Below are 10,210 nucleotides of genomic sequence, written 5' to 3'. Positions count from 1 at the left end.
GCCCCGCTTCCACCTCCCGGAGGTGATTGAGTCAGACCGAGGAAGTCATTTTATTTCCCAAGTGGTTCAGCAGGTGTCACGAGCCCTTGGGATCCAATGGAAATTGCACCAGTTCGGGCCAAGTGGAGAGAATGAATAGAACTCTTAAGGACACTCTCACAAAACTGTGCATAGAGTCTGGGCTAAAGTGGCCTGACGCCTTACCACTTGCCCTTACTCGCATTCGGAGGGCCCCACGTAAGGGTCTAAAACTTTCACCCTTCGAGCTGGTCTTTGGGTTCCCTCCCCGAGTACTCATCCCGGGATACCGAGAGGATATAAACTGGGAAGTGGGGAATGACTCTTTATGGAAACAGGTTTCTGCGCTGCAATCTGTTTTGTTACAGTTACATCGCTACGCGGCGCCTTTCCAGACCCTTCCCTTGGAACAACCGGTGCATTCTTTCCAGATCGGTGATCAGGTCCTTGTCAAAAAGTGGAAGCGTGATCCACTCACACCGCGGTGGGACGGTCCGTATACTGTATCGCTCATCAGCCAGGCCGCTGTTAAGGTCCTTGGGAGCGACAAGTGGACGCATCATTCCCGAGTAAAGCGGTTCCTGAGCCCTGATTCAGAGAACAGCCAAGCTGAAGAGGACATCAGCCCTCTGTCCCCTCCGGCTCCGGAAGCCCGGAGAGACACAGGCGAAGACTCTACCTGGGAGTACCAAGGATTGGAAGGACTAAAAGGACTGTTTAAAAGACAGAAACAATGAAACCATTCTTTGTATTTCTGGTCTGTATGTTTACTTATGCATATAATTGGGAAAATAGGTTTCTGCAACTAGGGGAACTAATAGCAGATTCTTTTAACCTTACTAATTGCTGGGTATGTGGCGGTCCAGGAGAATTAAATGAGTGGCCCTGGGTAGCTCAGCCGGTACAGCCTAAGTGGTGGCTAAGTAGTTTGAGCATAGTACATAAGGGAACGGTTGGGACACGGATTGGTTTACCTCCTGGCTACCACAATGGGGATGGCTGTGGAAAGGTTTCCTCCTTTTTATACTCTTTATTACCGTTTTATTAACAATTGCTTGCTTTGCCCCATGCTTAATTGCAACAATTCGCAAGCTAGCTGGTCAAGTTACATACCAGCAAATGATGATATTGTACAAACCTGAAGGAACTGAGGCGCAAAGCCCATAAGCTCTTAAAATGTTTTTAAGGGAGGGGAAACTTGATAGAAAAGGCCTAAAAATCAACAGGCCCAGGCCTGTATCTTCCTCTCTTTCCCTGGCTTTAGCCCAAAGAGGGGCCTAGGGATTTGAATAACAAGCAAAACCTGGGAATCCAGGACAAGACATGTATCTAGTCTCATTTAACCATGTCAGCTATTTACTAATTAGTCCGCTTGGCACAAAAGTTTATGCAGCTGTTTTCTCATGTATCCTCAAAGATATGTAATACCAAAGGTCAAGGTATGTACCTTATACTCCCTTCAAAATGATAAATGTATCCGCAACAGATGTATCTTGTATCCCCTTCCCCAAAATAATCATGTATTCTGTGTGACCTGTTATCTATAGGTCAGTATAATGACGTTTACTAAAGTTGTTTGTTACTGATTATAAAAGGGACTCATGTCCCCCATGTAAGGTGTGCTCTTCTCTGGCATTAGTCGAGAAGAAACACCCGCTCAGCTGACCGAAAATAAAGGTGTGGTACCCGTCTTCTTGTTCTCCGTGCCTCCTTGGTGTAATTAGGTAAGCTCCAGGGGGAAACGGGCCCTGTTTGGCCAACAGGGGCAATGCGAAGGCGGTGCCTTGGAGGAAGGGGCAGGGTGGGGGCAGGACCCCGGGAGAGGGGGGCAGGGGCAGGGCTTTGGGGAATGGGGCAGGGATTAGGGGGAACAGGTGATGTGAGGCCAGGACGTCGGGGGTAGGGGCAGTGTGGGGGCAGGACCCCAGGAGGAGGGGGGCAGGGCTTTGGGGAATGGGGCAGGGATTAGGGGAACAGGTGATGTGAGGCCAGGATGTCGGGGGTCGGGGCACTGTGGGGGCAGGACCCCAGGAGGAGGGGGGCAGGGGCAGGGCTTTGGGGAATGGGGCAGGGATTAGGGGGAACAGGTGATGTGAGGCCAGGACGTTGGGGGTAGGGGCAGTGTGGGGGCAGGACCCCAGGAGGAGGGGGGCAGGGCTTTGGGGAATGGGGCAGGGATTAGGGGAACAGGTGATGTGAGGCCCGGACGTCGGGGGTAGGGGCAGTGTGGGGGCAGGACCCCAGGAGGAGGGGGCAGGGGCAGGGCTTTGGGGGGAGGGCGGAGCTCGGGGAATGAGGAGGATTAATTCAGTTCAGTGGCAGGTTTGTCTGCGGGTGACACTGGCACTGCAGGGGGGGTTTAAAGCCGGGCTCACCCGAGGGAGGAGGACGGGGCTGGGTGGCCGGGCACAGCGGGAGTTCAGGGAGTGACAAGGAGCCGGTTCCAAGGCTCATCGGACACACCCAGAAACCAGCTCACACCCAGATGGGGGGATAAAGCCCCAGCGAACAAGGGGCGCTGGGAACATCCCCGCGGTGCAGACAAATGTATCAAGTCACCGGACAGAGACAGACCCGGCACTGACCTGCCCCGCACAGACCTGCCCGGTGCCAGGGTTGGCGGGCGGCCTTTTGGCGGTGGGAGCTGCGCCCCCCACCCCAGTCCTTGACCTTTGCCGATCAGCTGCTTTGTGCGGGGGTGAAATGGGCGAAGCGGCTCACCACGTTCCTACGCGGAGCTGTTTCATACACTGCCGGAGCTCTCTGGGGGCCTTCAACCTCCCCCAACCTGCCCCCCAGTGTCCCCCCCATCCGCTGTGACTCTCCTGCCAGCACTGCCCCCTCCTCTCCCGCTGTAGGGCCCCAGCAGCCCCTTCAAGCCCCCCAACCTGCCCTCCAGTGTCCCCCCATCTGTTGTGACCCTCTCGCCAGCCCCACTCCCATCTGTGGTGATCCCTCAGCCCCCAGCATCCCCTCCGCCATCGTGTACACTCTACCTGGCCTTTCCTTTCGCCCCCGACCTCCTCCTCCCTCACCATCCTCAGCACCCTGACACCGACCTCCTCCTCTTGCCCCATCCCCAATGTCCTCCTTCCCGTCCTCAGCGCCCGCCACCTTCCTCCTCCCCCACCCATCATTGTCCTCAGCGCCCTATCCCTAATTGCCTCCAACCCATTTCTCATTGCTGGGTCCCACTTTCCCATCCCCCCACTCCCCCAGTCCATCCCCAGGGTGTGAGGTTCCTCATCTTCAATCTCTGCTACACCCAAACCTGCCAGGTTCCCCTTTTCAACTACTGTGGGGTTGTCCAAGCCGCTGACACCCATCCACTCTGGGCTCTCTAAATCCCACATTCCCACAATGCACCTTGGTAACTCCATTTTCCTCTACCCCTAATCCCCCTATTCCCTTCCCTTAGGTCCTCCTGGACACCCCAACCCACAGTCAGGCCCCCACATACATCCCAGTCACTCATTCACATGCTGTGCTAGTTCTTCAGGGACCCCCACAGCCCAGCAAACTTCTCCATCCATGAGCCCCATGGACCTGTGGCCGGGAAGGTGAGGAAGCTCCCACTTTGGCTGAGCTGGGTGTGGGTGTTAATCTTTTCCTGTCTTGTATGTGCAGTGCTCACAAAGGCTTTTTGCTCCCTCGGGGTGAGGTGTGGTTTTGGCCGAAGATGAGGTGTTTGGTAGCCCTGTGGATGCTGTGTGGTGTCTGGAATGGGGCGTGTGTGTTCCCATCATGCCCCTTCCCCTCTGCCTGCAGAGCTGAGGACAGACAGGTCTGAGGAGCAGAGCAGGAGCTCTGGGAAGGAGAAGAGCAATATGAAGATGGAGTGTAAGATGAGGCCAGGTAAGTTCTGTGGAGGGAGACATGCTGGACAGGGCCTAGGATTGGGGAGACAAGCAGGTGTGAGCCCCGGGCTCAGATTTCTAATTGTAGCTGTGATGGCAGAATGGGAGGAGGGTTGAAGCCAAAACCCTGGGGTGGGGGAGTAGCGAGAAGAGGAGCCTCACCACCATTGCTTTTTCTTTTCCTCTTGTGTTGTGTTTCATAGCAAGGGAAAAGAAGTCGTGGGGACGGAGTCCAGCCCTGAGGTGAGATGGAAAGTGATCGAGAGCAGTGACAGCGTGAATCCTGTTGATGCCAGGCAAGAGCTGCCCAACTGGGACAAGAGTAACCGTCTCTGTCGGTGAGATGTGTATCTGGTTTGGGAAGGGCTCTGGTCACAGCCCTCCTGGCTCCAGGCAGGGACTTCCCGTTACCTGGGTGTGGGTTTCCGGACTATCTGTGGCTTCAAGGGAGATGATGTTGCCATTTGTGAAGGCTGATCATCTCTCTTGCGAAGAGTGGTGTGTGCTCCCTAGCAGAAAGTTGGATCCATGAGGGTGACTCCCTGTTCTGAGTTTCTTTCTTCCTCCTAGGTTTCTTTCTCTGTTTTGGCCAACTTTCACTCAAACTCTCTCTGTCTCTCCTTTCATGGACACCTGTCATGTTCAGTTGCCTGCATTCTCTTCCTCTGCTCCCCCTCCCCCAGTCTCCTATGGGCTCAGCTGGGTCTATCTGCCCACGGGCAGGGTCTCTGCCATACTGGGAAGGATGTGTCCTGCCTGCCAGGATAAGGGGGTTGCTCCTCCCACCCCCTATCTTTGGGAAGACCTCATTGCTGTAACTGGGTCACAGCGTGAGTGGCCAGTAATGTCTTTGGGGCTGTGAGGTCTGAGACTGAGAGGGGTGGGCTCGCAGTCATGGCTTTGGGCAGAGGAGAAGTGGGGCTGGGATTAGAGATGCCCCTTTCACCCGCTAGCTCCATTACTGCATCACCCAAAAGCCTCGCTCAGGGTCCATTATGCTTCCTTGTGCTGGGCACTGCAGGGACAATCAGAGGGACAGCAGGATGGATGAGGAAATAGATGAGTGTGTGAGGCAGATGGGTGAAGGGGTGTGTGTGGCATACATTGGGGATAGATGAGGGGTTGAGGGTTGGACTGACAGCAGGACAGATGGAGAGCTGTAGGGACGGATGGTGATGTCACAGGCTGGACTTGTGATGGGTTCAGCTCATGGCCGCTGGCTCTGTCATCTCCTGCCCCCATCTGCCCGTCTGACTCTGCCCCTGTCTCTCACAGGCAGCACTCAGCAGAGTCTGGCCCTGTTGTTACACTGGTGCCTACATCCAGCGCACACCTGTGCATAATGTGCTCCTGAAGAGCTCAGGCAGGGAGAAGCATGTGGCTCGCGGCTGCTTAACCAGCTACTCCGAAGAGTGCCGCAGATCTCCCCCTCCTTGGGCAGCAACACCCTGGCCGGGGGGTTCCCTGTCCCTCCTCGCTGCCAAAGCAGCCTGCTCAGCGCAGAAACCGAGGTCACCTGCCTCCGCCCAGCCTCTAGCTGGAGCTGCTCCAGCCCCGAATTGCTGGTATCCAGCCTGGCCGGAGTTGGTGCGATGTCCTAGTGGAGTCCGTTCTTTCTCCCTGGTAGATTATGATTTTCCCCACTGCAGTTAGTTGCTCTTTCTCCGCTTCTCCATAGCCCCTCCCCAGCGATAGTGACCCCTGCTGGCCAGGCATGGGAGTGTCCTGTAGGTGCCTTCTTGTAGGAGCAGTGACTCCTGGTGGCGAGGGGCAGCAATGCCTGGCATGTATCCCCACTAGCATTGCTGCAGAGAACCCTGGTGGCAACTGAGGTCAATTGTCTATGTGACCCCACTACTGCTATTTTGCCTGTGAGTGCTGGTGGGTAGGTGAGACAGGGCCCTGTATGTATATCAGTCATTGGGGCAGGGCCCTCTGGGTATCCCACTCTCATCTCAGTGACTCGTGTTGCCCAGGTGGGGCATTTCCCTGTGTGTATTTACTTCCCCCAACCCCTGCATTGGGCCTGTGACCACTGGTAGCTAGAGGAGTCAGTGCCCAAGGTGTATTCTTCACCTCCCCCAAGGTGGCAGGGTGCCTGGGTGGCTGTGTCAAGCAGTGCCCAGGGTATCTTCCAAGCCCTTTGTGGCAATGAGCCCTGCTTCTGGTGTGTATCACTCCCCCACTAGGGATGTGCACTGATGGCCAAGTATGGCAGTGCCCTTTGTATAGCCTCCTCCCCCCCCCAGGGTGACCAGATAGAAAGTGTGAAGAATTGGGACGGGGTGGAGGATAATAGGCACCTATATAAGAAAAAGGCCCCGAATATCGGGACTGTCGCTATAAAATCGGGACATCTGGTCACCCTATCCCCTCTACCCCTGTGCCAGGTAGGGCAGGCACTGATCCCTGGCATCTCTGTGGGGTAATACCCTCTGTATATCCCCCAATTGGGGTAGTGACCCCTGCTGGTCAGGTGGGGCAGTGCCCTGTGTGTGTGTGTGTCAGGCAATAACAAGGAAATGAAGAGGTTTGTTGAAGGGGTTCTGTCTGATTTACCATCTTCCCAGCTAGCCATCAAAGTTAAAGACCTAGCCCAGTATCCTGTCTTCTGACAGCGGCCAATGCCAGGTGCCCCAGAGGGAATGACCAGAACAGGGAATCATCAAGTGCTCCATCCCCTGTCGCCCATGCCCAGCTTCTGGCAAACTGGGGTTAGCTAGTGATACCGCTGGCGAAGCGCCACAGATGGACCTATCCTCCATGAATTTATCTAGTGGTTTTTTTAAGCCTGTTATAGTCTTGGCCTTCACAACATCCTCTGGGAAAGAGTTCCACAGGTTGACTGTGTGGTGCGTGAAGAAATACTTCCTTTTGTTTGTTTTAAAGCTGCTGCCTATTAATTTCATTTGGTGACCCCCTAGTTCGTGTGTTATGAGAAGGAATAAATAACTCTTCCTTATTTACTTTCTCCACACCGTTCATGGTTTTATAGACCTCCGTCATATCCCTCTTTAGTCGTCGCTTTTCCAAGATGAAAAGTCCCAATCTTATGAATCTCTTCTTAGACGGAAGCTGGTCCATATCCCCTCATCATCTTTGTTGTCCTTTTCTGAATCTTTCCCATTCCAATAGATCTTTTTTGAGATTGGGGCGACGGCATCAGCATGCAGTATTCAAGATGTGGGCATACCATGGATTGATATTGAGGCGATATGATAGTTTTTGTCGTCTTACCTATCCCTTTCTTAATGATTAACAACACTCCGCTGCACATTGAGTGGATGTTTTCAGAGTGGTATCCACAATGACTCCCAGATCTCTTTCTCGAGTGGTAACAGCTAATTTAGACCCCATCATTTTATAGGGATAGTTGGGATTATGTTTTCCAATGTGCATTACTTTGCACTTAACAGCACTGACGTTCATCTGCCATTTGGTTATCCTGTCACCCAGTTTTGTGAGATCTCTTTGTGGCTCTTCACAGGCTGCCTGGGACTTAACTATCCTGAGCAATTTTGTATCATCTGCAAATTTTGCCATCTCACTGTTTACCCTTTCCCCAGATCATTTATGAATAAGTTGAACAGTACTGCTACCAGTACAGACGCCTGGGGATAAGAGAGGGAAGATCCTCTTCTGACACTGTCAGACCAGGTGCCAGCTCATGCCAAGGCCCCTAGGCCTTACTGAAAAGTGACAAATGCATGGCTGGAAACTAGTCTTGCTCACCTGTTTGTTAGTGTTGTTAAAACAGGCATTAGATTCATAAAAATGTGTTTACTGTTTAGATTTTATGACAAGCTCGTGAGTTGCTGCATGCATTATTTTCACCTGTAATAGCCGTAGCCCATGTTGTAAGGTGATCCATAAGCGTTGCACTACAGCTGTAAACCCCCTTGCCGCCACCCTGCCACCAGTCAGGAGAGAAGCATTACCAAGTGTGAAATGCTAGTTCACCAGAAGAAGCGTCATCTCCTTTCCAACAAGAGAAGGCCCTGACTGAGACATCAGACAAGCCACTGTGGATCATCCGTGGACAAAAAACCTGGTTGATTGCTCCCCTTCACACACCCATGAGGAGGCAGAGACATGCACAAACTCTTGCCCCCATCAGCTTGAGCTCTGGGGGAAAAGAATAAAAATCTCTGTCAGGAAGAAACTGTTGTCCCCACCCCTGATGCTGCTTGGACTTCATGGAAACAGCATGCCTTCTAAGCATATGAAAAGAATCCCGGCTGCTTCAACACCTGGGTGCCAAGATAGAGTCAGAATGCCCAAGAAGAATGTCTGTGACTCCATGTTAACGCTATTCTAGTGCCTGAGAAGTTCACACTTGATACATGATGGGTGAAATCAAAGTGTGGAACACAGAAACATGAGGAGCCCCACTGCCTTAGGGTTAGGGTTATGCCATTCGATCTCTTTCAGGGTATGTTTTGGTTCTGAGAGGTAAAAGGCTGCTGTATGTGTGTGTGTGTGTGATGTTATGGAGTGAGGTAGCAAAGGTTGGTTGCAGAGGTGGTGCATGTGCCACAAAAATTGTGACATCCCCCTCCCAGCTCTGGTCCCAGAGTCCAGTATTTGCATAAACCCACCTGCTGACCTATGACTAAAAATTTCGCCCTACTAACTCTTCCAGCAAAACAGGCCAAAGAAAGTATGTGCAAGCGCTGTACCGCAGCCCCAGTGCTCTTTTCGGTTCCTTCCCACAGAACTTTCACTGCATACCAGTCAAGTTCCTTGCTGTTGCTTGTCTAAGAGCTGCATGCATATGCTAGAACGTACCCAGAGCTGATTCCCGACTTGTGGGCTCCATACAGCCTTGCCCATCTGTGTCTCTGTGGCGCAATGGGTCAGTGTGTTCAGCTATTAACTGAAAAGATGGTGGTTCGAGCCCCCACAGGGATGGTGATAAGCCCGTGCTACTTCCTTGCTTCCCCGAGGCCTGCGGGGAGCCTCAGAAGTCCCATTTTGCTGCCTCTTGGCCTCAGTGCTTTCAGCTGGTGGCCCAAAGAGCGTGCTGGATGCCATTCAGAAACCCGTCTCCCAGCAGCCATGCCGGAGGCTCAGGCTTAATCCTTGAGGCCGAGCACAAAAACTTTCAGCCGGGAACATTTTGCTCCCTTCCCACCTCCGCCCAAGTGGCAAGGGAGAAGCGGACGAGACACACCGGCTGAAAGACGCCTCCCTCCCACTTCCCTGTAGGCTGTGCACAGCTCTTGGCCTGCCTCATGCCTCGTCAGGAAAGAGCGGCCATGCTGCCCAAGCCTGAGTCACGTGCACAGCCTGGTCCGCCCTGGCTGACGGCGCGCAGAGCCACGCGAGTCAATGGCAGGTCAAGTCGGTAGCCTCGGCCCTTTCCCCTGACAGCCACACAGTTCTGCCCAGCGCCCGAGAGCCTCCCTAGTGTTCTCCCACAACCCGCCGGGGTGGGTGGGAAAAGGGGAACAGGAAGCACTGCAGCCTCATTCTGGGACAGGAGGCCCTTGCCACACCCCGACCTCCCTCTTGCCTTCAGCCCAGGCAGCCAGAGGTGCCAGGGAGCTCACTGGCAGGCCGCCGCCTCAGCCACTTCTTGCTGCTCTGCTGGTCACCGCCTCACTGGAAGGCCCAGAGGGAAAAGAAACAAATGCACATGTAGTAGAGGATGGTGTCGATCCATTGACCTTTGGGTTATGGCCCCAGCACACTTCCGCTGCACCACTCTGCTGGCTCTTCACACCCTTGACACCCAGCCGGCACTACCCAGATTAGTGGCTTACGCGCTCGCACGCTGGCAGGCAGATGCACAGGCTGCGAGGCAGCTGCCTTGGTCACAGGATTTTACAGCGTCTACAGGGTAAAAGGGATCTATTTGGGGTTTGGACCCCACTGGGAGCTGGGTAGCTGAGTGCTGGAGATGGGAGCACTTCTTAAACTGTTTTCAGTTAAGCCTTCAGCTCGTGGGGGACGAGGTTCAGCCTTGGATCCGTGTCTGCAGCAGGCAAGCGCCGCTGGCTCAATCGGCCCCCTCGCTATCTTAGCAGACTCAAACCCAGAGCAAACGCACATGCCTTGCAAAGGAGCAGGAGCCAGGATCTCAAACAAATGTCAACATTTTATTAAGATGACGTTGAAAGAAAAAAAGAAGTGTACGGTACAGCGTTTAGGCGCAGAAGTTTCTGGTGATCAGGAAACAACGTACAGATTACCCAGGGGGTGTGAAGTTCGGTTTAAGATCGGGTGGCATAGGGAATACCTAATCTGCAATAGCCCCAACTGGGGGTAAAAGGTTAACGTACAGACACTGAGTTGGGAGGGTGTGTTGTCCATGTGAGGGCTCTGTTCAGGTG

This window comes from Gopherus flavomarginatus, chromosome 5 (assembly GCF_025201925.1).
Source record: "Gopherus flavomarginatus isolate rGopFla2 chromosome 5, rGopFla2.mat.asm, whole genome shotgun sequence".
Lineage (NCBI taxonomy): Eukaryota > Metazoa > Chordata > Testudines > Testudinidae > Gopherus > Gopherus flavomarginatus.
The sequence above is the reverse complement of the archived record's forward strand: the minus strand, read 5'-3'. Positions refer to the sequence as shown.